Here is an 11571-nt window from a genome sequence, read left to right as displayed (position 1 = left end):
CTTCATTTCCAGAGAAAGAAATAGCCAACTGAAAATGGCTCTGTGAAAAAGCAGAGCTAGTGACCACAGTGGAATGAAAAGCCAGTGAATAGATTGGCTATTTTAAATTCCTCTGTGGACAAGGGAAGGATGTGAGATCAGTCACAAGTGCTCCAAACAGTTGCTCCCTGCAAGGAGATCACAACACAGTGGTGTCCAGCAGGTTTTAGAGTCCTGGGAAATGGGACAAGTCACTTTGCTCAAACTACAGTTGATGCGTTTGAAAGGAAACTGGGTTTGTGACATTCCATTTTTAATGGGAAAACCTTCAGAAATCCTTTATTAACTACTTTTCAGTTATGAGGTATAAAAATTTATTTTAAAAAGCTGTCTGACAGCTGAAGAATCAATCTTCAAGGAGGGGCAGACAGAGAAGGGAGAAAGACTCTGCCTTGTTTTTAATTTCCCTCAATAAAATAATATAAATATGGAATGTATGAAGTAGGAATAATATTAGGACAAATGAACAAGTGCTGCAGTTTTATTTGTTAAAGAAAATGGTGCCAACATTCTAGATGTATATATGCATTCTATATTGTGCTTGTCTGAATATAAAAGCTTACGCAGTAGCTTTTGTTTGAGAAATTATAGCAATTTTTATTCTTCCTGATTCTTATCCTTCCTGATGCTAATGAAGTGAAGCATTTTGGTTAGAGACAGTGAAACTCATCAGTAATTCCTACGGTCTCGTTGAAGTGCTTCTCATGTGAATATGTTCCATAGATAGATAAAGATTCAGATTTATATGTCTATACCAACTAATACATAAATATGCAAAGCAAATTTAAAATCTGCTGGTTGAAGCTCTACCCCTTTGATATGAGGATTGAATGCATAAGGCAGTTGGGCCATTGATTGTGCAGTTATGGCCATCACCATGACTAGTCACCACTACATCAAAACACTACTATTACTGATGTTTTTAAATATAGAAAGATATTGCATATCCCACTGCATCAATATGAAAAGATGCCTGTGTTACCATTTTAAAAGGCCAAACTATCCTTATAGATTTATGGCAAGAAAGACATTCTTCTATTCTTTTACTAACACGAATCCACTAATTTTATATATAACTTTGTTCAGTCACAACTTTAAACTGTTATTAGAATGGGATTGTGTGTGTAAATTAGGCAATTATGTTCTACAAATCATCATTAGGTCCTGTGCAGAGCACATTGGGCAGCAAGTGTTTTCCAGCAGTTTCAATCATTTACAGCATCTTCAGCATCGTCCCAAGGCACATTAATAATTTTAAGATCTTCCTTAAGTGTCTGGCATCAAGTTTTCCAAGGCCAGCTTTGTCTTCTCTTTCTTCCAGAAGGTATGTTGGCATAGTGCAGTTTTTGGATGCCGGTCTTTAAGATATGGTCAACAAGCTGCATGTGATGTTCATTCACAGTTCTCGATAGGTGTTCTAGATTTGATCTTTGTAGCACGTCTTCATTAGTGATGTGGTCATGATATGAAACATGGAGGATTCTTCTCCAGATGAGCTGTTCAGAGCATCCATGCATGGGAGGTGCTTCCTTCTCTCATCTGATAGGTTGAGCTGAATTCTGAGGACACTCCTCCTTGAAGGCTCCTCCTTAGTTTCCCCAGTTTTGTCTCAGCCGTCGTAACAGACGGGCTTTCTTGACTTGGCTGGATTCTCTGCAATGAACATTTAACCATTTAATCATCTTGATTGTACACTTCCACGTTCCACAAGCATATATTGCAGCTGGTATATCAACACTCTTGAAGAGTTTTATTTTTGTGGCTTATGGCTGCCGTAGAACAAATTGGACGCAGGCGTCAAAATACGGCTGCCACTCCATTTGATGATTAATGTTCCTCTCTGTACCTCCATCAATAGACATAATGCTATCAAGATAAATTTATGTTCTACAAATGATGGTTTAAAATCCTGGCTTGATATTATCTGAGAACTACATTCAGATGAAAGAAAGTGTGATGACCCAGGGTGGGATACAAAACAAACAAAATCACAAAAAATAGGTGAAGCCCCTTTTATTCCTTCACTTTTCTTCCATGCTCCAAATATCCTTGACTGGAGACAAAAAAAACTCCCACATAAGCAGTTACAAGAAGGAGGAAATGTCGTTTAAATTATAAAGAGTAAAAAAACAACACAAACCAGGCAAGATAAGGGCTGGAAGACGTCCACAGATATCAGAACACACACTAGGAAGGACGCCAAACTCAGGTACAATAAACTAGAGATATTTCCACTCTTTGTTTCCAGCACTTGCCAGTACGCATGTCCGTCCTCTTATCCAGTTATCACAGCTGCAGCCCATGAAGAAAATCAAGGCCCCCTCCTCCCAAGTAGACCACGTCTCTCTTTTATCCTCTACTCCCTGCATGCCCTAGGATGGAGAGGGGATGGGCCTGGGTCCTCTGACTGCCCAGCCAGCCTCTGCCCTTCCCCAGCCTCCTCCACAATCTCTGGAGCCATACTTCCACTCCGCTGTTCCTCCTCTCCCTCAGAGTCAGTCTCCACCAGGGGCATCGTCTGATTTGAAGATTTGAAGTGACAGTGAAACAACCATAAAGAACAGGTTAGAACGGAATGTAGCACATGAGTAAAAAAAACAAAAAACTTCCCTTGAATTTTGTAATTGTAGTTGAGTAACTTGCTCAAGTATTTCAAATGATTCCTTAAATTACACATCTGTATAACTTAAGAAATAATTTAAAATATTTCCACAATAGTTTGGAGGTACTGATCGGATTTGTTTCTGTGAATATATTAAATAAGCTTTGTCACTGGATTTTTTTTTTAAATGTGGATGTTATATGCATGTTAGAATTAATAAGGAGGCAAGTGTGGGAATACATATGCAGGTTGTTTACTTAGTTTTGGAATAGGAAGATATATAGCTGCATTTCTCAGTTGTTGCTTTTTTCAGTGGAATTCTTTCAAATACCAGTAACCACAAGCTAATTCTTGTCCAGAACTTCTTGTTTCTTTTCATGGGAAATGAACAACTTTCTGTTCTGAGTTTCTTCTCCCCCTAAACACTCAGTGTTCTAGTTTGTTTATTTTTAACTTATAATGATGGGTGAATTCACTCATTACAGCATAATATTATATGCAAACCATGACATTTAGTTTTGTTCAGTGAACTGTTCTTTAAAAAAAACTCTTTATCTGGGGGAAAAAGCATGATAATAATGCAATGTTGGATTATTTCTTTTTAATTACTGATTTGTTTCAAAAATACTTACGTTGTTGTCAGCGTTAGCCTTGACTTTCCACAGTTGCAGTTTAGGCACAAGCACTCTCAACTGAAACATAACATAATATTGTGCACTGAGGCTTCCTGAACAATTTTATTTAAGCACATTAACTGGGTTGAATACTAGCTTTAAAGAGTTCTATTATTAGTCTGTTAAAATTTTCAAATTCTTATCTGTTATTTTGGATATATATTTCTTGTTAGATACCTTTAGCTTGTAAATATACTCAGGTTTAAATTTGTTAAAATAACATCAGTTATCAAAAATCAAGTGGGAATCAAGAATCAGTGTTTCTTGAATGTATCCACTTTTTTTCTGATATCAGAGTGCAAGAGCTGAAAGATGAAGTCTTCAGACATCTAGTTTAAAAAAAAAAAAGGAGATTCTCTTATATTTTGCCCAGCCTCTCATTTGAAACTACAATGCTTTCTGGCAAGGATACAACTTTAAAACTTGAATGTGCTAGGTTTCTATAAATTAACACAAATATTATTATAATAAACTATAGATTGGTCCATTGAACTAGGCCGTGGTTTTTATCATGGTTTGCTGATCAAGCCATAATGACTTGGTTCATGTATAACACCAACCCCTAAAATGTGTCAAACGCTTTTCACTAAACCAAAATGAAGCAACAGGAGTTACTATGATATAATGATTAGCCCAAACTAGTACTGTAGTTCTCTTTGAGACTGGATTATGTGACAAAACTTTGCTGGCTTTTTTTTACTGCACTTTGTAGGATATTGATCTTTATGGGGTTTTTTTGACATGGCTATAGTTGCTACAAGCACAATTCATACCTGATTTGGCCCTGGGAGAATATAATGAAATGATCACACAAATACCCCAAAAATCTAATGCTATGCATGTCTAGTTAAAAGTGATTTTCACTAAATTCAAAGGGATTTTCTTCAAGGAACCAGCATACAACCGCAGCCTGGATTTGAGGCAATTGCATTTTGAAATATTTAGTACACCTTCTAAGAGTCTGTGATCTTATTGTGATGATCCATCCATAGAAAAGCTGTGTTACTTAATTTTAAATGAATAGTTCTTTCTTGGAATGTATTTAAAGTAAAATTGTTCAACTAAAATCCATTAGCTGACGTCAAGGTTTATATACAAGTGTTCCAAGTAGTTGAGAAAAGATGAATTAGTGAAAAAAAGACAAATAGGTCTGGGGTAGCTCTCAAAGTTCCAGTTTAGTTTTGAACACTCCCTAACTAAAGTAACTGTCGGTTTAAACTTTTTTTAAAAATCTAACTTTACTATGATATCTTTTGATTTTTGCCTACATTTTCTGAACATTGAAAAACAATTGTGCTGCCAGTGTTCACTTAAGCAAAACTTTTTGAACGTAAAATATATGCAACAAGGATCAGATCTTACAACACAGTTTGGTTTCCTGCATTCCTCTGCTGGCAGGCCTCCAACTATAATAAGTTCCTATGTGGGAAAAAAAAAACCCAACAAGGTATTGCAGTAGCTTGTTCTCCAACATACTCTAATTATTTTGTCCTGTGTTAAATAACAGTAACCAAGAATCATATTTACTGTGCAGTGCTAGTAGATTGACATTAGGGAGAAATACTTGGATTTTAAAAATGGTTTCCCTCAAATGGAATCCATTATCTCATTCCATTCATTAGCAGAGCCCTGCTTTTAGATAATAAGTAATGATCTTTGGGTTACATGTCAGTGGGTTTTCTAAAGCACAAAAGGAAACTTTTATATCCCTGTCTGTATCGTTATCATATACATGATTGTTATGGATAAAGATCACATATAAACATGCATATTTAATAACAGTCAATTCAATTATATTTATGTGCAACTGTTGCACCTAGGTTTTTTTAAAACTTTACAGATACAATAAAAGTAGTGTTACTATTATCCTTTAAGGTCAAAAGAGTATCCATATGAAAGTGAATGAAACTAAATTATATTAACAATTGAATTTATCATGTTAATAATTTAATTTTTTTAATAATTTAAACCTTTATTTTTCTTCTGTAAATTGAGAGCCTCTTATAAATATACAGTTATTGTTCTACAAGCATAATATTGGAAATCTCACACTATCCATAATACACATCATCAGTTTTTCATTTTTCCCCTCAAATTAAAATATATATGAGAAGAATGTTAACCATGTTTTGCCTAGTGGGAATTTTCAGAATAGACAGGTTTTATTGCTGGTCCCACAAAATAAAAACAAAAGGAAAATATTTCATTAGTCAACCTCTTAATTTAGGAATATATAGATTTTTTAGAAATATTTTATCTTATGATTAATAAAAAATTAATTTCCCCATTTCATTTGTTTCTTACATTAGAAGTTCAAATGAAACTGGCTTAATCTGCATCTGATGTTAATGGAATGGAAAGTACTGCAATCACTCACAGAATGTAATCAGAATCCACAAGATCTCAATACAGATAGTCCTTGATTTACAACAGTTCATTTAGTGACCGTTTGAAGATACAATGGCACCGAAATAAGTGATTTATGACCATTTTTTATACTTATGACCATCCTCATGGCCATGTGATTTGAATTTAAATGCTTCACAACTGGTTCATATTTATGACGGTTACAGTGTCCTGGGATCATGTGATCACCTTTAATGACCTTCTGACAAGCAAAGTTAATGGGAAAGCCAGATTTACTTAACAATGGTGTTACTAATTTAAGAACTGCAGGGATTCACTTAACAAATGTGGCAAGAAAAGTCATCGAATAGGGCAAAACTCACTTAACAAATTTCTCACTTAGCAACATGGATTTTTGGCTCAGTTGTGGTCATAAGTCAAGGACTATATATCGCCTCTGGTTTTTCCTTATCTTTTTTTTTTTTTTGTAGACAGTCTGTTCAGGAGGCAGATGGAATAGCTGTAGAGTGCCTTGGAAGCATTAAGAGTCCATTCATTGCTTAAAATAGTGTACTCAATTCCACTCAAGGGAATGGAAATCAATATGTCTTGTGTTTGCCATTGAATCTCCTGGCAAACTCATACAGAATTTCAATATACTATTTTGAACAGAATTTGCAGGCCATGCCGATGAGCCTGTGAAGCATGCTAGGTTTCAGAAAAATATTTTGCAGTTTGACCCTTTTGAATTCTAATTTTTGAACAAGAAAACAGTGTGTCCTTATGTGTCCATTGATTGGGGCAGCATAAATGGCATTTAGCGTAGTTGTTCTTACTGTGAGGATAATACCATCTGAATCTCGGGTAACTGTAATTGATACATTTTATTCTAAAATTAAAAAAAAACATTTGTTAATGATATCTCAGGTTATTTGGTGGAAAATGTTATGAACACATTGTAGACTTATCACAAAGCCTGCCAATAATAAAATTATACGGGTAGTTGTTAAGTAAATCATTGCAATTGTTAGGATAGTAACAAGGTTGCTAAGTGAAGCGGCTCCCCCACTGACTTTGCTTGTCAGAAGGTTGCAAAAGGGGATCACATGATCCAGGGACCCTGCAACCGTCATAAATTTGAACCCGTTGCCAAGCAACTGGGTTTTGATCTTGAGGGAGATGCTGCAATGGTCGTAAATGTGAAAAATGGTCATAAGTCACTTTTTTCAGTGCCGTAACTTTGAACAGTCACTGAACGCACTGTTGTAAGTTGAAGCCTACCTGTATAAAGTTGAGATGTTCACATTAGGCTTCTTTCCTGTTATAACCAGTTATCTAATCTCTGGGATAAATAAGTTGCTGTTTGCAATTTTAATAAATATTTAAAGTCTTTTCAGTTAGATGATGAAAATGGAAAAGTACATAGCAAATAGAAGAAATCCAGGGGTTAAAAAAGAGACATTTTTAAATATTCCACACAAATGGATTCCATATGTTCAAAGCATTTCTTTTTTATTATTCCTTTAGTCTGCTTCAGTATGTTAGGTTTCCATAAGCAAAATCCTCATGCTCCAACATACTAAAGTAAATTTCTAGTCTCTTGCTGTTTCCATTCCTATGCATGCAAAGGCCTGGAAAGAATACTTTTTGTTTACTTTAGTTACATACTGTATGCTCAGAATGGCAGAGACACCGCACAGCTTCTCCCCAAAGTCACCATCACTCCCTCTTGATCCTTGAGATGCCAGATACTCACTTTGAGATCTTTCAATGCTGTTTGCTCTTTCCCTGAAGTATTATGGTGCCTTTATATCAGCACAATTCTGCCACAATGAATTACATCCTGAAGGACTGAAATAGACCAACATTTGAAAAAATAAATAATATAATGAAATTACCTCTAGGTTGATCTCATGTTGTTTTCCCTCTGGGTACAATTTAGTTTTCTAGCGCAAGGCAGCACACAACTTTACCTACCTACATTTATATTGGCTTCCCCCGATCTAGTTGCACTACAGTAGTTCAGAATTCCTAGTATGGCTGTGCGTCATGGAGTAATATTTAAAATCATCTGAAGGACATCTGATTTGGAAGTACTGACTACTATTATGGAATGCCATTTGAGTACCAAATTCTACAGACAGTAGCTCTGCCATCACTCAGGGCTTAGAGCTTGAATAATTTTAAGGACGATAGAAACAATTAGGGGGAGGATTTTACAAGTAGTCCTTGTCTTACGATAAGTTTCTTCAGCAACTATTTGAAATTACAACAGTGCTGAACGCAGGGACTTACAACCCTTGCCCAAAGGTACAGCTGCAGTCATGTGAACAAAAATTGGGTGCTTGGTTGGATTGGACCAATTGCAGTGATGTCTTTGCCCCCGTCCCACTCTTCTCGGTCCCACACCTTACACCCACCCACCCATCACAACTTGAGCCACTTTTCTGTACATCTCTGGAAAGCAGATGATCTGCCATGCAGTCTTTTATTTTACACTAAAGCCACAAAGTGGCTTCCTGGAAACAGGCACCATTTTGGGAATGGGTACAATGAATGGAAAATATTACATTATATAGCAATAGCACTTAGACATATATACTGCTTCACGGTGCTTTACAACCCGCTCTAAGCAGTTTACAGAGTCAGCCTATTGCCCCTAACAATCTGTGTCCTCATTTTATCCATCTCAGAAGGATAGAAAGTTGAATCAGTCTTGAGCCAGTGAAAATTGAACTACTGGCAGTCAGCAGAATTAGCCTGCAGTGCTGCATTTAACCACTGCAGCATCATGGTTCTAAACATACAGTATGATTGAAAATCATAAGGATATTGGCCGACTTGTTCATGATTATTCCTAAATTGATTATATTGTTCCGGATGGGCTTTATAGGTCAGTGCAAATATTATTGCATTGTGAATTAGGGGCGTAGCTACTCCTGCCATTAGGAAGGCTGACATAGCTGGTTTAAGTAGCCAATGTGAGTGATGAATAACAACACATTAGAAAACAAAATTATGTGTGTTTTACACAGTCACCTGTATATCTTAGGTTATGACCCTCTGGTGCCATGGCTGAAATGTGCTGTCCCCACAATTAAAGATAAATTCAGCTGCTGGTTCTATCATCTTCTGCTCATTGGAAAAAAAGAAAAGCATCCTCTTCTTTTAGAAAAACTCATGGTTATAGATTTAATGTTACAGTTTTAACAAGATAAATGACAGCATAACCCCGCCCCCAAAATGTAAAATACTATATAAACAAATGCCAGAGGAACACTTTAATGTTCAAATAGTGCTTCACCAGAAGCATTATTATTAATTATTGAATCTGAATTTTCCAGTACATTTGAGTAACTCAAGAAACACAAGGGTCAAAGAATGAGACCTAAAAATATTTGATTGGCCTCTGTCCATTAGACTGTGGTTGAATTGGGATTAACATTTTATGTAAATGTAGAGATTGTGCTCTCAATTTGAATTGAGTTGGCTGAATAAACCTACCCCGTGTTTTAAAAATGAATTCTTTTGCTATTTTTATGATCTCGTCATAAGTCTCTGTACACATCTAGAAGAGAACAATGTGCATGTATTTCATTGTAAATGAATTTGCATGCATGTTGCAAAACAACCATATTTTAAACTTTTCCTGAGATCAAATCAAATATAAGAGAGTAACTTAGTGATGGAGATGGAGGTGGAAATACTTCTTGGGAATAGGTCCATTAAGCACCCTGATTCATGGTAGTGAAAAATAGTTTTCTGATCTATGGGAGAATGTATCCGGTCCTTCATGCACCTTTTACATATTTTACCTGCCTTTAGGTGTGCGGATGCTGATGGAGGCTCACAGAGAGAAGAAAATCCCGCTCCACACCACCTTCTTGGACTTGGAAAAGGCCTTCGACCGAGTCCCGCACGATCTCATCTGGTACGCACTGCAAGATCACGGCGTGCCCGAGCTACTCGTACAATGGGTCCAACTCCTATACAGATGTCACAAAAGCCGTGTAAAAGCGGCAGCTGGGATATCAGAGGAGTTCAATATCACCGTCGGCGTACACCAGGGCTCTGCTCTCTCACCACTGCTGTTCATTCTGGTGATGGACACAATTACACACGACCTGCACACGCCCGCCCCATGGACGCTGCTCTCGCCGATGATGTGTTCCTGGCCAACCTGCGCAAGGCTGAACTCGAGCACCTAGTCCAACAGTGGCACGACCGCCTCGAGCAGTTCGGGCTCCGGTTGAACCTAAAGAAGTCCGAATACCTGACCACTGACAACGAACGACAGGCTCCATCCATGTGAACGGGCAGGAGCTACCGCGCGCCTCCACCTTCAAGTACCTGGGAACTACTCTTGGGAAGAAGGCCTACTACAAACTGAGGTGGCAGCCAGGATCAACGCAGCGTGGGGCAAATGGAAGTCCGTCACGGGCGTCCTCTGTGACAAGAAGATGCCGATGCGCCTGAAGGCAAAAATCTATAACTCTGTGGTGCGCCCTGGCCATATACGGCGCAGAGTGCTGGCCGACGACCAAAGAAGTCGAAAGCAGACTCCAGACAATGGAGATGCGAATGCTCCGATGGTCGGTAGGCCTCACCCTACTCGATCGCGTCAGGAATGAAGAAGTGCGCAGACGGTTCAACGTCGTGCCCATCCCCACGGTCATGAGGCAGTCCCGGCTACGATGGTTCGGCCATGTGAGTCGCGCCAAGGAAGAATCCATCATCAAATCTGCGATGAAGGTGATTGTCGGAGGAGCGAGACCGCGTGGTAGACCTAAGCAACGCTGGATGGACACAATCAAGGCCGATCTAGAGATCGCGAAGGCAGACCCGACATACGTGGCAGACAGAGAGGCGTGGAAGCAGTACTCAAGGACATTAGCGGACCTCGCCAGAGCGCGAGACAAACGCTGAAGAAAAAGAAGAAGAAGAAGACCTGCCTTTAGGACATATACTGTCTTTGGCTCTTTGACTCTATTCTCTACTCTGTCTCTACTCTTTACTCTGCCTTAACTGATGCCAACAGCAAGAGAGAAAGAGAGGAGAGAGAGAGGAGAAAGGGAAAGAGAGAGGAGGGGAGATGGGATAAATTTTATTAATTCTTCTGGAAGGTCAACCTATTCTTGCATTGCTTCCACCCAAGAAATATTTAACTTTATGAACTTGTTTTCCTTCTTTTCCTCTTCACTCCCTAAGGGAAAAAAATGGAATGAAAAGAGAATTCACCAGGCAAGCAAGCAAAGTACATACAGGCATCAATCATAGGAGAAGTGTGACAGCAGAGCCCTTTGGGAGCTGCTTGATAACACATGTTAGTGGATCCAGCAGAAACATTGTGTGTGCGTGCACAGGCAATCAGAAAGAGAAAGTTTTGAAAGAGTCACAGGAGTCCTCCAAAGACAAAGCTATCTTTATCATATGAAGAAGAGTGCTTTACATGGGTCGTTCCAAAAGTGCTTTTTCAAAAGGCAAACTGGACTTCCTAGGAGGAAAAATAAAGTCCAGTTGCCTTTTGAAAAAGCACCTTTGGGTGGGACAGTCAGGACCTAGATGACTGAGAATCTCCATGGGTTAATACTTTTTTTGAAATACCTCTTTCAATTGCTTTACACAGCCCTAATTGATATGAATGTACGCACAAACAAGGATTACACAAGAACCTAATGAAATTTCATAACTCAGGACTATATCTGCCTACTTCATATATGTGAAGATGGCATTGAAATATTCCTATACTTTGTCAACTGTTTTCCTAATGACAATAATACTAATAGCACACAGTGTCCCATCTTCTTTCTCAAGCAATAAGAACAGGGTGAGGTATATAAAGAGATGAGCCACAGGATTATCAGGTGGTTCAACTGAATGATCACATCATCGAGAAGAATCTCATTGTTT

This window comes from Notechis scutatus, chromosome 2 (genome assembly GCF_049901735.1).
Source record: "Notechis scutatus isolate UNSWTSFEM ecotype Mainland chromosome 2, rNotScu1.2, whole genome shotgun sequence".
Lineage (NCBI taxonomy): Eukaryota > Metazoa > Chordata > Lepidosauria > Squamata > Elapidae > Notechis > Notechis scutatus.
Note: the sequence above shows the minus strand (reverse complement) of the source record.